The sequence below is a fragment of the Odocoileus virginianus genome, chromosome 31 (genome assembly GCF_023699985.2).
Source record: "Odocoileus virginianus isolate 20LAN1187 ecotype Illinois chromosome 31, Ovbor_1.2, whole genome shotgun sequence".
Taxonomy (NCBI): domain Eukaryota; kingdom Metazoa; phylum Chordata; class Mammalia; order Artiodactyla; family Cervidae; genus Odocoileus; species Odocoileus virginianus.
In genome coordinates, this window is record NC_069704.1 from 11,675,417 (window position 1) to 11,700,138 (window position 24,722).

Below are 24,722 nucleotides of genomic sequence, written 5' to 3' on the forward strand. Positions count from 1 at the left end.
CACAGTTACTGAGCCCATGCACTGGAACTACTGAAGCCTGTGCTCCGCAACAAGAGAAGCCACCACGACGAGAAGCCTGCCCACTGCAACTAGAGAGCAGTCCTCACTCGGCACAGCTAGAGAAAAGCCTGTGCAACAGCACAGACTCAGCACAACCAAAATAGATAAATACATAAAATTAAAAGAAAACTATAATCAAAATTTTTTTATTGAAGAGAAAGAGTTAAAAAAAATTCATTAAACATTCAGCACCAGAAATTAAGGAGATTTACAAAGTAAACTAAAGGAAGTCAGTAGGGAGAATTTAACTATGAACAAAACAGCTAATGAGATACACAACAGAAAATGAATAGAAATGATAAATTCACCCTAGATCTGTTTCTTTTTTGGTAAAGAGTCAAAAAGGACCCTAAGCAAAGCAACTCAGCAAAAGACACACACACACACACACACACACGCACACGCGCATCATCTATAGTACTAGGATAGACGGGGAAGACTAACAGTTCTGCTTCAAGCAACTTGAAAATCGCAACAAGAAGACTATTATATGGCGATCATTTAAAGATAAATAGGACAGTAACTGTGTGGAAGACACCTGTGCAGGTTGGGTTCTGTGTAGATGCTGAGGCTGAGGTAGGAGAACAAAGAGTACCATCTATGAAAGGAAAAGGAAGAAAACCAGGAGAAGGCAGAGGGAGCTAGCCAGCTCTGATGGAGGCCCAGTGACGTCCTCACTAGCCCAATATGGATTTGGGGAACAAAGATGGTCCATTAGAGAAGTCCCTCACTAGACAAAAATGGCTACACCTTGTACCACACCACCGCTCACTCACTGGCCAGGGCTGACCAAAAGAAGAGTGTAATCTTGCTCACTCATTGGCTAAAGGGATGCCTTAAGAAGGATGTGGCCTCACCTTAAAAGCTACAGAGGACCCTTAAAGTGCTGAAAGCCATAGACCACCCACTAACCACACCCTTTGCAGCTGGGTCATGAGTTTTTTTTTCCCTTGGAATGGATTTGAATGGTACATCTCCATGTCTGCCATAGTCCACTGCTTGCTCCACGTGGATCTCCTTCTCCAAACTTGTTGAAGGGAGTAGCACCTCCACACATATGTTGGGCTTCTCTTCCTGAGGAAAAACTTAGAAAACAGAGCTTAGTGGGATTAACCATAGCCTTCATCGCTGCAGTTCATCTCAGGGCCATCACTGGTGTTTACCTTCCTTCCCCCCATTAAACATTTTAAATTTCTCTCACTCTCAGCTGACATCTCCAGTAATCCTAGTAACTTACTTCATGGTGTGACCCTGTGTCCTTAGTAACCACACGCTTCTTTAAGTGCTGTATTTGTCCATTCACACTCACAACCGGGCAAGGGAATACCAAGAGGTACCTACCTGAGTCATGTGAATCCCACACATTTTCCTCCCTGTCCCTGTTAAGTAACAGTAGTTATTAAGTGTAACTGACAAGAAATAATCTTCTCCTGTGAATTATCAGTGTGAAGTATCCCTTAAAAATGGTGATTATACTTCATGTCTGCTGGACTTTAGACAAAAGAATCCCAAACTGCTTAGGCAGTAGTTATAGCTTGTAGTTCAATGGGACTTTTGCTGTAAGACTTTTGATACTGGTAAGATCAAAACTTACTTCTATCTTGCAGACCCCAGAGTTGTGTGAAGAGAAGCACAAAGTCTGAGAGTGGGTCATTGAGATTGATGGTAAGTGGGGTCATTGGGGTTCCTTCTGCTTCCACCCTCTAATTTCACAAACCAATTTTTTTCTTTTTGAATTGGTGATAAAACACCACATAAATGTCTCTGCACCAATGCATACAGTGCATCCTGAAAGATAGTTTCCATCCTTGCAGGCTATTGTCTCCAAGTTGGTGATTCAGCTGTATCTTCAACAAGACATTCCATCCCCTCCACAGGAAGTTTTTGGGTTGGGTGGTGTGTGATAAGACTACACGGTCCATTCCTGTGCCTTCTTCACTGCAAACTGAATGCCTTGGTTGAATGTTGTGTGGGATTCCAACCTTGTGGATCAGACATGCCATAAGCGCTGGATAGTGATGCTGGCGGATACCCTTGAGGGCAGGAAGGCATATCCAGAATAGATGACTATTCCTGTGAAAATGAACCACAAACTCTTCAAGGATGAAAGAGGCCCAACCTAGTCAACCTTCACCAAATTACCAGTTGCTCTCCTTAAGAAATAGTTCATACTAAAGTTTCAGAGATGGGAATGTCAGACCACCTTACCTGTCTCCTGAGAAACCAGTATGTAGGTCAAGAAGCAATAGTCAGAACCTGACTAGACCATTCAGGTATGACCTAAATCAAATCACTTATGACTACACAGTGGAAGTGAGAAATAGATTTAAGGGACTAGATCTGATAGAGAGCCTGATGACCTATGGACGGAGGTTCGTGACATTGTACAGGAGACAGGGATCAAGACCATCCCCAAGGAAAAGAAATGCAAAAAGGCAAAATGGTTGTCTGAGGAGGCCTTACAAATAGCTGTGAAAAGAAGAGAAGTGAAAAGCAAAGGAGAAGAGGAAAGATATTCCCATTTGAATGCAGAGTTCCAAAGAATAGCCAGGAGAGATAAGAAAGCCTTCCTCAGCGATCAATGCAAAGAAATAGAGGAAAACAACAGAATGGGAAAGACTAGAGATCTCTTCAAGAAAATTAGAGATACCAAGGGAACATTTCATGCAAAGATGGGCACAATAAAGGACAAAAACGGTATGGACCTAACAGAAGCAGAAGATATTAAGAAGAGGTGGCAAGAATACACAGAAGAACTGTACCAAAAAGATCTTCACAACCCAGATAATCACAATGGTGTGATCACTCACCTAGAGTCAGACATCCTGGAACGTGAAGTCAAGTGGGCCTTAGAAAGCATCACTACGAACAAAGCTAGAGGATGTGATGGAATTCCACTTGAGCTATTTCAAATCCTGAAAGATGATGCTGTGAAAATGCTGCACTCAATATGCCAGCAAATTTGGAAAACTCAGCAGTGGCCACAAGATTGGAAAAGGTCAGTTTTCATTCCAATCCCTAAGAAAGGCAATGCCAAAGAATGCTCAAACTACCACACAATTGCACTCATTTCACACGCTAGTAAAGTAATGCTCAAAATTCTCCAAGCCAGGCTTTAGCAATATGTGAACCGAGAACTTCCAGATGTTCAAGCTGGTTTTAGAAAAGTCAGAGGAACCAGAGATCAAATTGCCAACATCTGCTGGATCATCGAAAAAGCAAGGGAGTTCCAGAAAAACATCTATTTCTGCTTTATTGACTATGCGAAAGCCTTTGACTGTGTGGATCACAATAAACTGTGGAAAATTCTGAAAGAAATGGGAATACCAGACCACCTGACCTGCCTCTTGAGAAACCTGTATGCAGGTCAGGAAGCAACAGTTAGCACTGGACATGGAACAACAGACTGGTTCCAAATAGGAAAAGGAGTACGTCAAGGCTGTATTTGTCACCCTACTTATTTAACTTATATGCAGAGTACATCATGAGAAATCCTGGTCTGGAAGAAGCACAAGCTGGAATCAAGATTGCTGGGAGAAATATCAATAACCTCAGATATGCAGATGACACCACCCTTATGGCAGAGAGTGAAGAGGAACTAAAAAGCCTCTTGATGAAAGTGAAAGAGGAGAGTGAAAAAGTTGGCTTAAAACTTAACATTCAGAAAACTAAGATCATGGCATCTGGTCCCATCACCTCATGGGACATAGATGGGGAGACAGTGGAAACAGTGTCAGACTTCATTTTTTTTGGCTCCAAAATCACTGCGGATGGTGACTGCAGCCATGAAATTAAAAGACGCTTACCCCTTGGAAGGAAAGTTATGACAAACCTTGATAGCATATTAAAAAGCAGAGACATGACTTTGCTTCAAAGGTTCATATAGTCAAAACTATGGTTTTTCAAGTAGTCATGTACGGATGTGAGAGTTGGACCATAAAGAAGGCTAAGCACCGAAGAATTGATGCTTTCGAACTGTGGTGTTGGAGAAGACTCTTGAGAGTCCTTTGGACTGTAATGAGATCAAAGCAGTCAATCCTAAAGGAAATCAGTGAATATTCATTGGAAGGACTGATGCTGAAGCTGAAACTCCAGTACTTTGGCCACCTCATGCGAAGAGTTGACTCATTGGAAAAGACCCTGATGCTGGGAAAGATTGAAGGCAGGAGGAGAAGGGGATGACAGAGGATGAGATGGCTGGATGGCATCACCGACTCAATGGGCATGAGTTTGAGTGATCTCCGGGAGCTGGTGATGGACCGGGAGGCCTGGCGTGCTGCGATTCATGGGGTCGCAAAGAGTCGGACACGACTGAGTGACTGAACTGAACTGAACTGGACTGATGTGGAACAATGGACTGGTTCAAAATTGGGAAAGGAGTACACATTAAGGCTGTATATTGTCACCCTACTTATTTAACTTACATGCAGAGCACACCATGCAAAATGCCAGGCTGGATGAAGCACAAGCTAGAATCAAGATTGCTGGGAGAAGTATCAATAATCTCAGATAGGCAGATGACACTACCCTTATGGCATAAGAATTAAAGAGCCTCTTGATGAAGGTGATAGAGGAGAGTGAAAAAGCTGGCTTAAAACTCAACATTCAGAAAAACTAAGATCATGGCATCTGGTCCCATCACTTCATGGAAAATAGATGGGGAAACAATGGAAAGAGTAACAGACTTTATTTTTCTGGGCTCCAAAATCACTGCGGATGGTGACTGCAGCCATGAAATTAAAAGACACTTGCTCCTTGGAAGAAAAGCTTTGACAAACCTAGAAAGCATATTAAAAAGCAGAGACATGACTTTGCTTCAAAGGTTCATATAGTCAAAGCTATGGTTTTCCAAGTAGTCATGTACAGATGTGAGAGTTGGACCATAAAGAAGGCTAAGCACCGAAGAATTGATGCTTTCGAACTGTGGTGTTGGAGAAGACTCTTGAGAGTCCTTTGGACTGTAATGAGATCAAAGCAGTCAATCCTAAAGGAAATCAGTGAATATTCATTGGAAGGACTGATGCTGAAACTGAAGCTCCAATACTTTGATCACCTGATGTGAAGAGCTGACTCATTAGAAAAGACCCTGATGCTGGGAAAGATTGAAGGCAGGAGGAGAAGGGGACCACAGAGGATAAGATGGTTGGATGGCATCACTGACTAATTGAACATGAGTCAGGCTCCAGGAGATGGTGAAGGACAAGGAAGCCTGGCATGCTGCAGTTCATGGGGTTGCAAAGAGTCAGTCACGACTGAGCGATTGAACAACTATGACCAGAGGTTCAGAGTTGGTCCATGCTATGCCTGTACTTCAGGCTTTGGTTTGGTCTCCTTTGCTGGCAGTGTGGACATTCAGAAGCAGCATTAGAGATCAGCTTTGGAAAGTGGAGTCAATTCTGTTGTCCTCATGCTTAGCCTCTCTCTGCCATGGTGCCACTTTATTCCATGTCCTTGGTGCTGCTGACAAAGATGGGCCCAGCATTCCTGCTTGTGGAGATGAGCGGGAATTCCACCTCTTCCCTCTCCTTTACCAGTTGGAAGAATTATGGAAGGGAGAGGATCATGTTCATTCAAGTTCATCTTGGAATAGATTATGATACTCAATGTAATTTATTCTTGTCAAAACCTATCCCTAATGGGTCAGATCTATGACCTCTTAGTGTAAATTCCTACAAGTCAGTTCAGATCTCTTTCTGGGAAGAAGTCCAGTTATTGTTATTGCTGTTCATCTTTTAGAAACTTAAGCTCTCAGAAACAGATTTTTAGATAACTTTTCAGAGAGATTTTTTTCTAGATACTTTCTCAGAAATTGGAGATAAATTAACCTCATCAGCAAATTATATCAAGGCTCAATTGCTACTCCTTCCTTCCTCCTGATCATACTGCATCTTCCCAGGGGTTTTTAAAGTATCCTGTGCTACTGTTTCAACTGCACACCTGCCTTCCCCCCCACCTTTGTGCCTCTGTATTCTGCATATTAGCAGCGACTTCCATGAGGTCATGTCTTACCTGTAAAGCAGGGTTGTGGCCATATTTTATATCAAGTTAATTCCTATTCTAGATTTGTAATCTTCCCATGGTGCAGATACAGGGTGGCTAAAGGTTCTTAGCAATCATGAATAAGATTTCATAGCTTGAAATCCTAACCCTCAGCACCTCAGAAGGTGACTGTATTTGGAGGCAGGGTATTAAAGAGGTAATTAAGGTAAAATGAGGTCATAAGGGTGGATGCTAGTCCAATAGGACTGTCTTTATAAGAAGAGATTAGGGCACAGATACACACAGACTGAGGGGAGACCATGTAAAGACATCTGGAGAAAAATCACCATCTGCAGGCCTAGGACAGAGGCCTCAGAAGAAAGAACCCTTGATCTTGGACTTCTATTCTTTAGATCAGTGGGAAGTGAACTTCTGTTTAAACTACCCAGTCTGTAGTACTTTGTAATCGCAGCCCTCTGTTCTCAGGATACACAGACCTCTCCCTGTCGCTCTCACACTCCAAGAGTATTGTTCTTCCTTCAGGTCTGTACGTACCATTTATGCCTTAAATCCCCTTCTCCTAGGAGCTTAGGTTTTCTATAAAGATTTTTGGTTTTTCTGTTTTCTTTTTCGTTACACACTTTCCTGAGCAATGAGCACAGAACATAATATGGCTATTCAACAGTGAGAGAACGAAAGTGGAAATACAGGAAGAAGAAAACGTAGAATAAAAATCTCAAAATTTTGGTCATGTTTGGTTAATTGTTTGGTCATATAATTATTATATTTACTAAAGCCAGAAGATAGATACTATTAATTATATATTTTATGGTTATATAAAATTCGGATAGTAGCCATGGAAAATCACAGGCTTCATACATAGGAATACTCTACTGACTTGCTTATTATTTTAAAACTTTTTTTATTGACGTGTAGTTGATTTACAATGTCGTGTAAGATACTGCTGTATATGAGTGATTCAATTATACATGTATATATCTTCTTTTTTATTATAGGTTACTATCAGATATTGAATAGTAGGAACTTGTTGTTTATCCTGACTTGCTTGTCATACAGTTAATTTTTCTTAGGACATGTGTATAGTGTGTCTCGGTTTTATATAGGAGTACAATCATTCTCTAGGATGTCATAGTGTTTATATGTGTTCATTCATAACAGTATCCCCCAGAGGAGGTATGTGGTGGCTGAGTATTATTCCATAATAGTTTGCCTTAGAAATACCATTGTATGGATATATCCAGATAATTATACCTGTGTTTTAAAGTATCTTATTTGGGTATAATTTACAAATAACCAGTTGCATCAACATTAAATGCTCAGTTCAATGAGTTTGTTCACTTACATACACCCATGTTACCACCACCCAAAGCAAGATATAGGATAGTTCTCCTACCCCCGGAAACTCCCTTGTGTGCCTTTTCTGTCAATCCCCAGTCCCTTGCAAACATTGTTCTGTTTCAGATATCACAGATGAGTTTTACCTGTTTTGGAACTTCATAGAAATGAAATCATATAGTATGCACTGTTATGGATCTGTCTGATTTTATTCAGCATGTTTTTGAGATTCATCCATATTGTTGTGTATATCAGGAGTCTGTTCCTGATATTGCTGACTAGTCTTCCATTAATGTCCATAATTATTGTTTAATCTGTGGAATTTACTCTGCCTGTTCTTCTAGAAGAGTAAATGTTGTCAGAGAAGTCAGGGGGATTGGTAGAGGCATTCAGTTAAATGTAACCAGTGCTTTGAGGTAGAGTTTGTACAAAGAATTTGTACATTAGAGTTTGTAACATCTCTAATGTGCCCACTTCTGACAAATGCCCACTCCAGAGGGCAGGTCATCAGAAATCTCTCCTTTTCTCAGATCAAGCCACAATCTAGGTTACAGGGTATCATTGAACCCCTGAGATTATAGTCAAAATGTCTATGACTATATATATATATATATATATATGTATAATATACATACATGTGTATCAGTTAAGCCAAGGTAACAGAGTCCCCAAATATAGTGGCTCAAAGAACAAAAAATTTCTTTTTCATACTAAAATCCAGAGAGATGTTCACATTGGTAGAGAGGCTCTCCTCCACGTGGACACACAAGCGTCAGGAGTTTGGCTGCCTGTCATCTTTGATTGGTGGCTTCCAAGGTTGGCGTGGGCATCACCATCCTCGTCAATAAGGACATAAGAGTCTTTGGCAATCCTAGAATCGACAGAAGTCACTTAAGCTCAAGTTCTACAGGCGATAACTCAGGTATGTGGGCTTAATTCGCTGCAACAGAGGCTGGAAGTCTAATCTAACTGCTATCCTAAAAGGCAAGAATGGATATTGTAGTTACCTCTGTTACAACATGTACTGTTGTTATTGTTCAGTTGCTAAGTCATGTCCGTCTCTTTGTGACCCTGTGGACTGCAGCATGCCAGGCTTCCCTGTCCTCTCCTATCTCCCAGAATTTGCTTAAGGTCATGTCCACTGAGTTGGTGATGCCATCCAACCATCTTATCCTCTGTCACCCCCTCTCCTCATGCCTTCAATCTTTCCCAGCAACAGTCTTTTCCAATGAGTCAGCTCTTTGCATCAAGTGACCAAAGTATTGGAGCTTCAGCTTTAGCATCAGTCCTTCCAATGATTATTCAGGGTTGATTTCCTTTAGGATTGACTGGTTTTATCGCCTTGCAGTTCAAGGGACTCTCAAGAGTCTTCTCTAGCACCACAGTTCAAAAGGCTGGTGCTCAGCCTTTTATATGGTCCAAATCTCACATCCATACATGACTACTGGAAAAACCATAGCTTTGACTAGATGGACCTTTGTTGGCAAGTGATGTCTTTGCTTTTTAGTATGCTGTCTAGGTTTGTCATAGTTTTTCTTCCAAGAAGCAATCATCTTTTTAACTTCATGGCTGCTGTTACCCTCCATGGTGATTTTTGGAGCCCAAGAAAATAAATTCTTTCACTGTTTCCATTTTTTCCCCGTTTATTTACCATGAAGTGATGGCAAAAGTATAATTATAATCTTATGCATAGTCTTGCTTCTTTTCTGTCTTTCCTACTATGAGTCTACTGTGTGTGTGCTAAGTTGCATTGGTCGTGTCTGACTCTGCGGCCCTGTGGACTGTAGCCCGCCAGACTCCTCTGTCCATGGGATTCTCCAGGCAGGAATGCTGGACTTGGCATGCCAGACTTGCCATGCCGTCCACCAGGGGACCTTCCTGACCCAGGGATTGAACCCATGTCTCTTACATCTCCTGCCTTAGCAGGCAGGTTCTTTACCAGTGGTGCCACCTATAAATCCACTAGCTTTATTATTGCTTTATAAAACTTTTTGTTTTGTGACCCTTTGTATGATTTTTTTTTAATATTTAGGTCTATTTTTAGCTCTAAAATTATATATAACACAACTATATATTTTCTTCTTCATTCCCGAACCACAACACCAGTTTAGATCAAAAGCTTTTAATTTGGGGGAAGGAGACTACAAGAAAAAGACTGATTGACCTTGACCTACTTCAGACATTACCCGGATTATTCATGCAGAAATAGGTGATAAGAAAATGGTGAGCAGAGAGTCACTCTGTTTAGGGCTCTCATTTCCTTGCAGTCTGGTCCTCATGCAGGGCTGCTGCACACACAATCCCATCTTCTATTCCCCGTTTCGAGAGTCTCCAGATGTCGCTACTACCCTGAAGAGTTTTATTTATTGTTACTACACTGGGCTGCCTCACCTTCCTCTGCCACTGGCCTTTTCAAATAGAAAGGTTTCCAAAGGAGAATGATTTCTTTCTGATCAAGGGGAAAAACACCAGAGAGGCATAAATATACTATTTTAAAAAGGAAGAAACCTCTGTCTGAGAGGCACCTGAAAAACTTTCCCAAGCAGGCTGAATTCTCTCAGGGTGTTGTTTCACCAGAATATACTTTCTACATTCATAGACTGGAGGGAAAGTTTGCAACAGATCTCTTTTGCTGATAGTTTTGATTACTCTCTAATAAAAAATTTCAAAGGCTTTTTGCCAGATGGAAGAAATGTAGGGAGGCAGAGGGAACTGGCATGATCAGTAGCCCCTTCGGAACAGATCATAGAGCCCAAAGTAGTGACAGCCAGTGTTTCAGTCCTAAATGCTTTGCAAATTATAGTCCTTGGACCACTAATAACAGCAATAACCTGACAAAGTCTACTGTTATCCTTTAAGATATTAACGTAAACTGTGCTGGAAGTATTCCCCACTCAGATTCTTTTCATTTTTCTAAAAATATTTTTTCTCATGTTTGACGGCACCACTGTCTTTGGGTCTCTCAGTCTGCTGAAGTCATTTGAAGAAACAGACCTAGAGAAAGATTGCTTGGCAGAGGATGAGAGAGAAAGGTTAGGACAAAAAGCATTAAGTTGCCTATCCAAGAAAGGGAATCAGTTTGAATGGCAAGAGGGCCACAGACAGATAAAAACATTAAAGAGAGTATATCAAGATATCCTTCTGCATCTCTGGTGAAATCACATCACATACTTTTGTGTCTGTAGTCTGTTCAAATGTATTATCTTACTTTGATAAAGGCAGCTTGGAACCCAATAGAGTAGACCGAATTAGTATTACCATCCCATTTTACAGAAGAGAAAACTGACTTGTTTGGAATGTAATACTTGTTTTGATGGATTAATCTCTGTAATGAACGGGATTCTGTATTGGATTCCATTTTCTCTCTCTGTTTACAAATGGGCATATGACCTAGAGTTGATTTTAAAGTTATTGAATGAAACCCAGGTGCAGAACAGTCTCATTCAGGCAGGTCTACACATGTCAGGGAGACAAGTCTGTCCAGGCTGACCTTGTACTTTGCTAATTCATTCTAGACCACAGTAGGACAGTAGGCCAATAAAGAGGAAATAAATTTTTTTAAAGCAAATAAATTGGAAACTCTTGTATACTTATCTTGTATGGACAGAATTCCTCATTTGATGTTAGAAAGGACCAGAGAGTAGTTTGGTCAGTTAATATGTAGTCAAAGCAGAAGCAGCCATATTCCTGAAATAAATATATTGGAGGTGAAATATATATATTGGAAAAAAATAAATATATTGGAAAACATTCAAGCTGAGGGCTCAGCAAGAAACTCATTCACACTTTACCTTTGATTTATGAGGAAGGCCTAAACATTGAAATAATTAACTTGTAAATTAATTAAATGATTATTTGATACTATTTACTGCTATAATTAATATAAGTATTTTTAATAAAATTCAATACAATTTTAAAGTATTCTTTTTACTAGATATAGAAGTTTTAGTATTGAGAAACCCAACAGTAAATACTGAGTGTGCAGTAGAAAGACAGGAAAATTAGCTAAGTGAGTTTTCTGAGTTGGGTAGAGATATAGTTGAAAACAAAAGTCCCTTTCAAGTATATTCTTTCTTTTCTTACCAGTATATACTTTGTATTATACTTAGATTATATAGTGGATATTTTCCTATTCGTCCTGGTGTAAGATCAGCTCTCACTGTTCGTGTGATAAGAGTTTTTATATACTTTCTGCATGCTGTAAATGAACATTCTAGCACCGTGAATGTATTAAAATTTCTAATTTTTCACATTATTATAAAAGAAATTATAAATTGGTAGGAAAGGGGAGAAGGCAGTCATTTAAAGCTGATTTTTTTTTTTTTTTAACAAAGGGGATTTGATACATTGTTTGAAAAAGGAAACAGTCTTAGATAGTAATTGCGGAGCAGTCTGGTTCTTAGCCTTGAGCATCCTGTGAAAACCACGAGACCCGCTCACCCAAAGTTCTCGGCAGTCACTTGCGGGAGATGGTCATGTTCTTTTCGAAGCTATACCTTATTGCAAGCTTGAGAAGTTCTCATCCCTTCCAAGAAGTCTTCCCCTCCCCACTCGCTGTGGTTTCCAATGCCCTGTCTTTTCTGCAAAGCCCTAGGCTACCGAGTGACCGGCACCAACGCAGCCCTCCCTCGCGGTTCTGCCTTTCTTTCTTACAGGTAGCTGGATCAGTCCTGCCAAGTTCCCTACCATACCGGGCGAGTGGCCCCCACGAGCCGTTTCAGGCCAGTCTGCAGTGTTTACTTGTAAGCAGCCGCTTTTGTGGTGCTGCGGCTTTAGCAGTGGAGCCAGAGGCAGAGAACTGCCAACACTCCTGGAAGCCAAGGGTGGTAGGTGGTAGGGGGTGGCGCGGCCGGAGAGCCCTCGCGTCCTACCCGTGGCCCCCGCCCCGTGGACTGGGTGGTGTTCAGAACCCGGGCGAGTCTCTCCGGCTGCCTCTTTCCGGATAAGGATCCCCAGGCCTTAGTCCCGCACCGCTCCCGCCCACGCCTTCAGGTGTGTATTCCCCGCCCTTCATTACTCTTCGAAAATTGATAGTTTGCACTTGGCTTGGCGAAGTGCAAGTGCAGACTGGGAAAGCGGAAGAGAAATTGATAATCATGGATATGGAGAACAAGGGGAGCACAGTCACACTCGCTTTGGTCTGCAGACCCAGTCAGTCGCAAACTCAGAAACGGAAACGTGTGCACCTTCCCCGCAGCAAAATTGACTCCGCGTTCTTCGCAGTTTCGAGTTAAAAGCTGCGCTGGGAGAACTGTGCCTGCTGGAAAGTTTGGACACTGAACTACGCCAGAGGCCAGACGTTAGGGGTTCCGCGGGCCCGGCGATGTCTTCCAGAGCTTTTCAAGTGGGAAGAAAAGAGCGACAAAATGAAAATGCAACGTGTGGGGGTGGCCACCCTAGTCCCGCAAGCTGCCGGTCGCAGAGGTGAGCGCGGGAGCGGGTGGCGGGTGGGGAGCTGGAGTTGGAGGCCCTAGGGTCTAGGGCCGCGGGTGGGTCCTCTCCGGGTGGGGGGCGCTGGGAAGATAATGAATGGGAGGCTCGAGCTGCCCTCCGCCCCCGCTCTGCAGACGGGGCTGGGGGTCCAGCAACTGAATGGGGGAGGAGGAGCGCTGAGGGTCGGGGCTCGGGGGGCGTCGCGCCAGGTAAGGGAATGAGCCAGGGGGAGGGAGTCAAGAGGTGCAGGACTTGCTGACTTGTGCTACGTGGAGCCAGTAGAAAAGGAGGCGGAGGAAGAAGGCGGCCGGCGTCGGCGCGGCTCCCGTGGCCCTCCCTCGGCGCCCCCTCCCCCGCCGCCCCTGCCAGCGCGCCAAAGCCGGAGCACTCCGGGCCGAGCGGCGGTAGACGCTCCCAGAACCGCGACGCCCCTGTCCCCCAGCGGAGCCCGCCCGGGTCTCGGGCGGCCAGGGTCCCCGCGCTGCCGAGCCCTTCCCGGCCTCCCGGCCGCGCGCGGGACCCCGGCGGGGTGGGCGCAGGGGGCGGCCCCGCTCCGGGCGACGGCCGAGGGGCGGGCGGAGGGCCGGGCTCGGCGGGCCGCGGGGCGGGGGCTGCGGGGATTGACCGCGCAGCCTGAGGCCAGCCTGGGGGCGGCGGGAGCCGGACGCGAGGCGGCGGCGGGCGCAGGTAAAGGCGCGGGCGCGGCGCGGGGAGACGGTACTCTCTGAGCGCAGAGCCAGCGGCCACTGGGTCCCTTCTGCGGCCAAAGGGCGCCCGGGGATCGCGCTGCCCGGCGGCAGACGCGCTTTGTGGCTGTGGGTGCGTGTGTTTGTGTGTATACGCGCGCGCCTGTGCCGGCTGTGGGTGGGTGTCCATGCCCGCGGGCCAGCCTGAAGGAGCGAGGCGCTGCCGGCCTCCCCAACCAGTTGACCGAGCCCGGGAAGAGCAGTTGCCGAGCCGCCCGGGGCCCCCGCCCTCCGGTCCTCAGCGCGCCCCGGGGCCCACGCTGTGCCTGCGATCGGGACCCGCCCAAGTGACACGTAGGTGGTCCCCGCTTACCTGGGACTGGGTGGGGGCGCAAGAAGGCAGGCGGGGGGCGCTCGATGTCCTCCCCAAGCCGCGTCCGAGTGGACGTGGGCCGCCGGGGGTCCTCGCGCCCCGCACCACTTGCTTCTCACCCCCACTCAGCCATCTCTCCCAGCTGAGGACTTTAAGCTTAAGTTTCTTCTCACCCGCCTAACAAACACGTTTATCAAGTAACTGAGAAGTCTTAAGGCAAGGGAGGGACCTGGCTTTGAGTTGGTGGTTTTGAAATCGACGGGCTCCGTGTGTGTGTGTGTGTGTGTGTGTGTGTGTGTGTGTGTGTGTGTGTGTGTGTGTGTGTGTGTGTGTGTGTGTGTGTGTGTGTGTGTGTGTGTGTGTGTGTGTGTGTGTGTGTAGGACGAGTTTGTTGTGAATGGACTTACCATTTATTCTGTCTTTTCTTTGCTGCGATTTGGACTTCGATGTGTAAGAATGGCGGTATCCAGGACTTGTTGCTGCCTTCAGTCTGGGGCCTGAGGTTCCTGCTCTCTGCTGCTACTTCTTTCTTTCCTTTTTGTTGAAATCTATGGTGTTTTTGTAAACGTGGGTTTCCAGTGAGCGCTGGCTTGATAAAGTTTCACTGTGAATGCATTGTTTTCTGTTGAATAAACTCATATTTACAAACATGGATCTTGAAACAGGTAACTGCAATTAGGAGAGCAAAATCCTCTATTCCTTCAGGCTTTAACAGCCCGAGTTTTTCACCTATTTGCTTAAGTGTCATTTGCCCAGCCTACTATAACCATGAAGCAGGAGGTCTGTGATTCAAAGCTTTCAATTCCGGTTAAAGGGAGACTGCACTGGAAAACCTGCAAAGTTCCTTCTCCTAAGAAACTATTCCCTTGACAGATAAGAGTAGTAAAGCCCCAAGGAAAAAGGGTGTGTACTGGAGTTATGCTTATTTGGACGGAACTAAATTGTGTTAACACACATATGTCATCCGGTTGTTTCTGCCTTTGATTCTCCAATTCAGGGAGACTGGAGCATATTTGTCCCAAATGCAAAATTGTGAATAATGATCACCATTATTAAGGCTGCGTTTTTCTTGATACGGTTTAATTTGAGGATAAAGAAGCCAAGTAGCCAGAGAAAGAGGTAGTGTTTGGCAGCAGGATCAGGCTGAAGGACCAGCAGGAGGACTGGGTTATCGCAGTGAACCACAGGCACACCACGCCCCCTAGCGGTGCGACCTTAGCCAGTTGGGTCAGCTAGTCCTGCCTGTCCCTGTCCTCATCTGGAAAATGGAAGGGTTTGATCATCTTTGCTGTTCCTTCCAGCTCCTTCCGGTAACTAGAAACTGGAGGGTGGTTATCCCGTGTTAGAACAGTAGGAAGTGAGTAAAGGGGAGTATAAGCCGGTTAGTCTGGGAGGTATGGGGGAGGGCAAGCAGGCTGAGAAGGTGTAACAAAACCAGCAGTGGGAGATGCCAGGAGAGGGGAAAAACTGAGCTAGGAATTGATTTTTCCTCTGTTTTTTTTTTGTGTTTTCCTCATCCACAAGGACATCAGTAATACCTGCTCCCTTCCCACTCCAGTCAGTCTTCCATTACCCACTTTATTTAAAGTGGGTGAGCCTACTTAACCATAAAATTGACCTGGAGTCCATAGTCTGACCTGACTTATTTCCCATTTGCATCATTGTCTGGAGATGAGCGGAAGGCAGTGGCACCCCACTCCAGTACTCTTGCCTGGAAAATCCCATGGGCGGAGGAGCCTGGTGGGCTGCAGTCCATGGGGTCCCTAAGAGTCGGACACTGCTGAGCGACTTCACTTTCACTTTTCACTTTCATGCAATGGAGAAGGAAATGGCAACCCACTCCAGTGTTCTCACCTGGAGAATCCCAAGGACGGGGGAGCCTGGTGGCCTGCTGTCTACGACGTTGCACAGAGTCAGACACGACTGAAGCGACTTAACAGCAGCAGCTGGAGATGAGCAGTAGCTATGGGCACTCAGTGGATCTCAGAATCGCTGCAAGTGATGGGGAAAGATATCAGACATGGGAGTGTAAGTGGCCACCCTTTTAACACCTGCAGTTTAAAACATCTATTTTTATTTGAAGCTAACCTTTTCTGAAAAGTAGTTTGATTAAGAAAAGAAAGACTTTGCCATAAACTTTGCAGATTTTTACTGGATCTATTCTGTTAAGACCTACTGAAAAATTCAAAGAAAGTAAAACTCTCACTTGGTAAGCCTTTTTGATACGTAATGGCGGTCAGTCTGAAGTTCATGATTTTTAGGCCCAAGAATCTTATTTCAGATGCTCAGTCAGGGAAGTTGCAACCTGTGTGGAGTATATGGTTATCATTTTCACTGGGAAGCTTGAAGTGTCCAGCAAATAAAGACCTGAATTTTGTTTGAGGTCACGACTTTATTATCTGTGCTTGATGTGTGGCCTGTTTTCCTTTTCTTTCTTTGTTTTTGGTACCCATGTGTATACACATTTGAGGGACATGATATATTTTAAGTCAACTGTGATACTGTAAAACTTGGTTTAAAGTCTGAGAGCTTGCTCTGGCCTTGCTAACTCAGCATCTTGTTTGCTTTCTAATTTTTACATATCACATTACCTTCCCAATCCCTAGAGTGTTATTTAACGATGTCATGGAGAGGTATTAAGGATGCCTTGGAGGGTTGGGAGAAAAGGAGGATATTTTAATTGAATAAGTAGTTACTGAATTCCTTTGACAGTGGCAGAGACAAGGAAGAGAAAAAGGCTCTCGAAAGAGCAGCAGTACAGAGGGAAAAGGTACAGCCACCTTCTAGTGTATAGCAGCTGGGTTGCATAACTAGGTGGCAGCTATAGAGTCCAAGAGCCTTGGCATGCCAGGGAAGGGAAAGCTGGATTCTGGCTCTGGGAAGGAGTTCACAGAGGAGCTTGAAGATGAAAATGATGTGTCCCTAAAAGATGAATGGTGGGGCATGAACTTACTTTTGGAATCTGGGGTAATGAGGCTGGAGAGGTATAAGGTGATAATTGTGGGGGACCTTGGATATTGTTTTAAGGAATTGTGCTACCTAGGGATGTGGAGGGGCATGTGTGATTTAACCCTATGATGCAGGAAGACACTGAGTCTCAAATCCTGGGTGTAGAGAGGGCTGAAATGATTGAGAGGTGCCTGGGCCCTGATTCCATTCCATTCCTTTGTAAAACTCAATGGCGAGTGAGTATTAGGGCACTGCTGCCAGCTTATGCAGATTATATAAAGGTTACAGAATAAAGGGTATGTTGTTTCTCCTCCCATATTGTCCCCAAATTGACAGTGCTCTTTCGAGAGATTTAATATAGTGAAAATTAATGATGTTATTGTGTTACACCTGGATCTTGTGAGTCCCTTGAAGCACGTGGGTTAAAATTGCAGAGCTGACCAAGAAAGCCTTTTGTTTCATTCTGTTTTTGTTTAGGGAGGGGCCTGCTAGTTAATACTAATTTAAACATGACTAATGGCAACTGACATTCTTAAGCCTGTTTGTGTTATACATAGTGTTTAACCACAGTAGTTGAATATTTGTAGCACAGAAGAGAATTATTATTAGTATAAAAATGGTGTTGACAGCCTTGTAAAAGGTCAGGGTTGAGGGGAGAGGAGAAACACCGTTGCTGTTACCTTCAGGATTGACACAGGCCCCACAGAGCCTTTATTAAGTTTAACCTCCAATGGAAGGAGCTTGACCAGTTCCGTGAAAGTGAAAGTCGCTCAGTCGTGTCTGACTCTTTGCGATCCCATGGACTATACAGTCCTTGGATTCTCCAGGCCAGAATACTGGAGTGGGTAGCCTTTCCCTTCTCCAGGGGATCTTCCCAACCCAGGGATCAAACCCAGTTCTTCCATATTGCAGGCGGATTCTTCACCAGCTGAGCTACAAGGGAAGCCTTGACTGGTTCTGTAGATGAATACTTAAGAACCTTTTTTCTGGTCATCTGCTTTTTTTGTTTGTTTTTTTTCCCCACTAAATCTCTAGAGCTGAGGTGTGTAGCTCAGTATCTCTCAGACAGGGAGAATCTCTGTGGGCTTCTTTTGGGAGAGACTTCAGCAGCTCTCGCGGTTTCCTCTCACGTCCCAGTACCTCCTGTCAAAGGTGGGAGTGGGTAGCCTTTCAGCTGCACGTCCGAAGTGGAACTGACTGGAGTTGTTCTTCTAATTGCCTTCGAATTTGGGGGTGCTGGGCCAATAAGGAGAAAGGTAAGATTTGGTCAGCTGCTTTATACTGTCTTCTGAATACAGTTTGAATGAATGATCCTCCCAACAGTGTGTTTTTTCTTTCACAAGGAAACTTGGGTTTGCAAGTTTAATCGATTAAATTAATTAAGGTGATTAGTTAAGTTGAAGAAATCCAAAGTTTTCTTGTTTTGGGGGGGGGAGGGAGAAGGGAAGTGCCGATGGTGGTGATTTTATTTAAATTTATTGGCCTTTTTTTCCCCCCAGCAGGTTAGTGTGATTTCAGAGTAATGTTATTGACTTGGGTGTGGGGGGTGGGCAAAGAAAATTATCTCAGTACTTGGATGTTGGCTCCTGTCATCTAATCAGCACTATAGAAACTTTAACTTTGAAGTTCATGTAACATTCAAATTTCTTCCAGAAATAAGAGGACTATTTTACTACTACATGGATTTAGGTTATAATTTTATTTCTGTAGTACTATTTTTAAAAAGTGATGTAATGACAGGGCAGACTCTCAAATTTAGTCCAGGGCTAAGACAAACATGTGTGAGCCTGAATGAGGCAAACCAGGTTGTTTGCTTTATTTAATATGGAGACAAAGGAAAATGATTTCAAAACCACCTCTTCCTCTAAAAGAGAGAAAGTTGGACTAATAAAATCTGGTTCTGGACCTCTCTGGGGTGGGATTTCCAGGGTTGAAGCTGTTGTTAGGGGAAATCTTGTTCATTACGGCCGTCATGTGCGCCTTTGTGTCTTAAGGTTTAGGATTCATTATACAGAGAAGGCTACTGTGAACCATTCCTTCTTAGCAAGCTTTCCTTTTTCCATTTTCTTGAATTTCAAACAATAGACTGGATTTGACTTCATGTAAGCCCTCTATACTTGACCATGTTTTCAGTGGTTCTTCTTGACCAATACCCAAGCTGCCTTCATTCTGAAACTTGGCCCTAACAGATATCCTTGCCTCTTTGGAAGGAGAAATGATCTGGGGTCAGAGGAAACAAGTTCTGATCTACTTCTAGCAGCACTGAACTATAACCCTGCTGTAACGCAAGCATTGTGCTAGGTACTAGATAGAGGCAGGGAGTGGGGATGAATAAGCAGGGTTCCTACCCTCCAGAAGAAGCTGAGCCTATAGACATAGTAACAGGATGATTGCAATTCAGGGTAACAAGTGTGATGAGGTAGATAAGCTCAGGGGGAGAAGACTGTTGAGAGTCCCTTGGGCTGCAGGGAGATCCAGCTAGTCCATCCTAAAGGAAATCAGTCCCTGGTGTTCATTGGAAGGACTGATGCTGAAGCTGCAACTCCATACTTTGGCCACCTCATGTGAAGAGCTGACTCATTGGAAAAGACCCTGATGCTGGGAAAGATTGAGGGCAGGAGGAGAAGGGGACGGCAGAGGATGAGATTGTTGAATGGCATCACTGACTCGATGGACATGGGTTTGGGTGGACTCTGGGAGTTGGTGATGGACAGGGAGTCCTAGTGTGCTGCGGTTCATGGGGTCGCAAAGAGTTGGACGCGACTGAACTGAACTGAACTATGGGCACACCAAGCAGGGGCCCTTACTCCTCAGGTGTAGGGGTGTAGGGGAGGCTCCCAGGAGATGAGGATCTGGGAGGAACCTCAGAGATGAACCAAGAGACCCAGAAAAGAAAAAAGAGATCAACATAGAGGGACTCAAGAGGCTTTTTATTTCTAGTGTTGTTATTGCTGAATGAGTCAAAGTTGTATTCTTTTTATATCTGTAAAATAAGAATGTTGCTGTTCTTTAGCCGCTAAGTCGTGTCCGACTCTTTTGTGACTCCGTGGACTGCAGCCCACCAGGCTCCTCTGTCCATGGGATTCTCTACGCAAGGATACTGGAGTGGGTTGCCATTTCTTTTTCCAGGGGCTCTTCCAGACCCAGGGATCAAACCCATGTCTCCTTCATTGCAGGCAGATTCTTTACCACTGAGCCCCCAGGGAAGCCCCTGTAAGCTAAGAATGGGCACTGATACTATCTGGTTACTAATTCTAGATTAGTTTATTTCTTCCTTAATCCTGAATTTGTTCATTTACTCCTGATGCAGTAGGTATCTATTGCACACCTACTATGTACTGGGAACCGAACGGTGGGCAACTAGATGTATAAAGTCCTTTTCCTCAGGGAGCTTGCATTCTATCATATTATGTTAATGACAGAGGTTCTTCTGAAACATATTCAGATATGGAGCTTGTTTGTTGAGTTATTTTTCAACTTCAGGAATGTTTTCTTTAAACTAGGCCCAGTGTTTTCAGATCAGTTAGCTTTTCTTGAGAAGACAAGAACAAGATGGATCCCAGTATTCTTATTTTCATTTTTTAAACTTGAAATGTTTTTACCTGGATTTACCAGTTGCTAAGTCTAGAGACAGACATAACTTTGTGTCTTATCCATAGCCCTGGCTTGCTTCCTTCTCATTTTGGATAGTCTTAATATTGCCCCAGTTTGTGTTTGAGGTTCTTTACTCGGTTGATGATTTGCTTCCTAGAATAATCCATATCTAGCTTTGGTAGGAAGTTAGACCTATTTTGAGTGACTCTGTGATGAGTGACTCATCACCGTGACTCTGCTTCATAATTGCCTTTTACTTGTCCTGTTTTAAGTCTCTCAGGGCTCTGAACACAATGGAAAGTGTTCTCCCCAGAATAAGATGCTGTGTTCATGTATAGAAAGATACGAATTTTGTAATAATTCAAAAACTATGGATGTGTCTAACGTAAATGGAGTAATATCCCTTTGCTCTTTCAAGCTTTCTCTTCTGATGTAACCAACCCCTCTGCCATCAACTTGTTACACAGCCTTCCATACCTGTTCTTTTGCTTATACAAACCTCCAAAAATGTTTGTGTTTATTTGTTGGATTTGGCCCAAAAAGTTCATTTGAGTTTTTCATAAGAGCATACAGAAAAACCCAAATGAACTTCTGGGCCAATCCAGTATATTGATGCGTGTGGGGTGTGTGTCTGTGCATGCACATGCTGCCTCCTGCCTCTGTTGACTTCAAAGAGGCTGTGAATGAGGCTGCCATCACAGGCCAGACATTTGAGGTCCCAGGAACCTGCATGGCTCTTCCTGAATCGGAACAGTGTGCTATGACTCAATTAAGAATTCTTGTCCCCAACAGAAAACCTCAATAGACCATTTCTCCAAAGAAGGCATAGAAATGGCCGACCAAGACATGAAAAGACACTGAACATCACTAATTATTAGAGAAATACAAATCAAAACTACAATGAGGTATCAGCTCATACCAGTCAGAATGGCCATCATCAAAAAATCTACAAACAATAAATGCTGGAGAGATTGTGGAGAAAAGGGAACCCTCCCACACTGTTGGTGGGAATGTAAATTGATAACAACCACTAAGGAGAATAGTATGGGGGTTCCTTAAAAAACTAAAAATAGAGATATTGTATGACCAAGCAATCCCACCTCTGGGCATATACCCAGAGAAAACTGTAATTCAAAAAGATGCATGCACCCCAGTGTTCATTGCCACACTATTTACAATAGCCAGGACATGGAAGCAGCATAAATGCCTATCAACAGAGGAATGGGTGAAGAAGATGTGGTACATATATACAATGGGGGTATTACTCAGCCATGAAAAGGGATGAAACTGTGTTATTTGCAGAGACATGGATGGACCCAGAGACTGGTCATATAGAGTGAAGTAAGTCAGAAAGAGAAAAGCAAATATCATATATAATGCATATGTGTGAAATCTAGAAAAATGGTATATGTAGGTGGTTTTATTTGCAACGCAGAAATAGAGACACAGATGTACCGAACAAACATGGATACCAAGGAGGAAAGTGGGGGTGGGGGGGATGGATTGGGATATTGGGATGAACATATATACACTATAGATGCTATGCGTAAAATACATAACTATTTATCTGAGAATCTACTGTGCACAGGGAACTTGACTGAGTGCTCTGTGGTGACATAAATGGGAAGGAAATTCAAAAAAGGGAATTGTATGTCTGTGTATGTCTGATTCACTTTGCTGCGCTCCAGACACTGACACAGCAGTAGAGGGCAACTATATTCCAATTAAAAAAGAATAATTTTTGTCTCAGAAATAGGAAGGTTATGAGTGTAACCAACAAAATGATTTTCAGCTGCATGACAACCAGGGCAGCAAATATTGCCTGGAATGTTATTTCTACCAGGACTGTGTTTCACTGGGCCTCAGGCAGGGGAGGAGGGGCCTTTAGGAACACGTGTTTGGCATCCTTGAACCTTTTGTTAGGCCTCGCCCAGCTGCCATGCTTTGCACTATCAACCGCTTCCGGAGCGGAGCAGATAGGGGGAGTTACTTATTATAGGCAGGTTTCATTGTGCGAGCATTTAACAAGGGCCCCTGGAAGCCGGCAGTCTGCAGATGATAAGGATGAAGAGCTCCTACGGGGGAAGGAGCACAGTTGAAAGAGGATGGCCTTTTGTTAAGGGACTGCTTTGCCATGTTGGACTGTGATTTGTTGGGAGAGGGATTGTAGTTACGTGGAGAAAAGGAGAAATTCATTCTGTACTCAGGGTTTATTGTAATTTCACAGAGAACTGCTTGCTTTACTTTCTGAGTAGACATAGGGACAAGAAGGTTCAAAGTCTAGGGCAGGATGACTTGGGTTTCCAGATTCAGTGGGATCTCTGCTCTCCTCCCTTTATCTGGGACCTTGTCAGTTCAGTTTCAAAAGCTGAAAGACTTTGTGCGCTACTGAGAACAGTCGCTATGCTTGGCTGAGGACATTACGGTGTTAAAAATTTTTTTAAAGGAAAAGCAAGCACCAAGATAGTGTGGTTTCCTGCTCTCAAGTAGCTCCTCAACATGGAGAGCCATGGATGAAGATGCCCGAGATCAGGTGTACAGTGATAAATATTGTAAACCGAGGTTTAAACAAAATGCCATCTGAATATTTGAGGACAGAGAGAGTAACTGCCTTGGAGGAGAGGAAGGATTTGCAGCAGTATTCTGGCCTCAGTGGCAAGTGGGTTGAGAATGTCATTCTACACGGAAGCGTCATAAGGAAGGCCTGGGAGCTGCATGTGAGTGACAGGTTGCAATTTGTGGTCCAGTGGTGGTCTGCTTTGGGTCCATGTTGAAGGACTAACAGAGGGTTCAGGGAACTGTTGGGGATCAGAAAAAGGCACATCAAAGCCTTTAGCAGCGAGTAGGGACATGAGAATGTGAGGATCGTTCCAGTGAGGCAGTGAGATTTTCAGCTGGAAATTTGAGTTTGAAGTTTAGCGGAAAAGCCAAAGCGTGGCAGTATTCAGGAGTAATTGTTATATGTCAGAGTAAATACCAGTGAAATTTATGTGGTAAGCTGGAGAGAAGTTTTAGAGCGAGAAGAGTGATAGATACTCTGTCTTTAAAAGGTGAGGATAAAAGAGGAGGGAGACATTGATTAAAGAAAATGATGGACTGGTTTGAGGGGGTAAAAATCAAGAAAATAGATGGAACTCTGGTTCTCATTTTTTTTTTTTAATTTTTAAAAACAAAAATTAAAATTATTAAATTTTTTTCTCCTAGCCTTTTTGAGTTATAGTTTATAAAACTAATACATTTAAAGTGTACAATGAGATAATTTGACACATGTATACGTTGTGAAAGGATTCTTCCCCTTTGATATACATACTAGGTGTCTTAACAAGGGCAATAAGGCACATTTTGATTCTTCAGGTAATTCTTTGCGGAAGGTGGTTAAGATAGCTTTGTCAGTTGTCAGACATTTACTGAACATCCACTGGAGCTTCTCTTGAGGTGGTTCTGGGATGATACAAAGGAGATAGAGTTTCAGTTTGATGTTCCTTTGAGAGGAGTAAAAGCCTCTGAAACAATCCATTCCGGCAAGGGAAAATAAATCCTGAAAAGAATCAGAAGGTAGGTGGTGATTTGGGGCCTGAGAGGAGCTGCAAATATAGTTGTAGTTTCTTGCTGAAATAACAAAAGTGTTGTGCATATTACTGTCATCACTGTAATAAAAGACAAGCCAAAAACCTCTCAGCCTAAAGACTAGACTTTGAGAAACACCAACAGGTTTGTCATGGCGATTTATAAACTTTGGTCAAGTAAATTTAAACTTTAATTGCTTGATGAAGGTTAAAAATAGGATCTAGTACAACTTTGCTCTTTACTTGGTTTAAAAAAAAGCCCATTTTAAATTAAGAATTTGTTGAATATTTCCATTTCAAGAAATTATATTGGCTTGCCTTCTCTGGTGGCTCAGTGGTAAAGAATCAGCCTGCCAAGGCAGGAGACGTGGGTTTGATCCCCTGGGTCAGGAAAATGACCTGGAGAAGGAAATGGCAATCCACTCCAGTTTTCTTGCCTGGAAAATCCCATAGAGAGGAGCCTGATGGGCTGCAGTCTATGGGGTCACAAAAAGTCAGACGCGACTTAAGATTGAACAACAGCAAAATGTCAGGGAATTATATTGGCCTGCCTTTTTGTAGTAAGATAGAGCAAGGGGATTCTGTTATCAGCCTTTTGCTCTCTAGGCCATTATGATTCTTTAAAATGATACTCATTTCCGTTTGAAAGTTGTAAAAGCAATACATGCTTATTTTGGTATTTGAAAAGTCCAGGAGACTCATCATGGTTTCACTGCTCAGTGTTGA

General features: G+C 43.6%; 1 protein-coding gene across 4 annotated transcripts in view; it reads left to right on the top strand.

Moving 5' to 3' along the window:
• Nucleotides 1-12,233: 12,233 nt before the first annotated feature.
• The window catches only part of LPAR1 (lysophosphatidic acid receptor 1), a 159,071-nt gene continuing 146,582 nt past the window's right edge, over nt 12,234-24,722 (top strand). The window contains exon 1 of one of the 4 annotated variants that reach the window (XM_070459299.1): nt 12,234-12,819. The gene's annotated coding sequence lies outside the window, so the exon portion shown is untranslated. Of the gene's footprint in view, nt 12,820-13,426; nt 13,516-13,665; nt 13,869-15,894; nt 15,916-24,722 lie in introns of those variants that run through there. The other 3 variants (XM_070459298.1, XM_070459300.1, XM_070459301.1) reach the window with 3 other exon arrangements.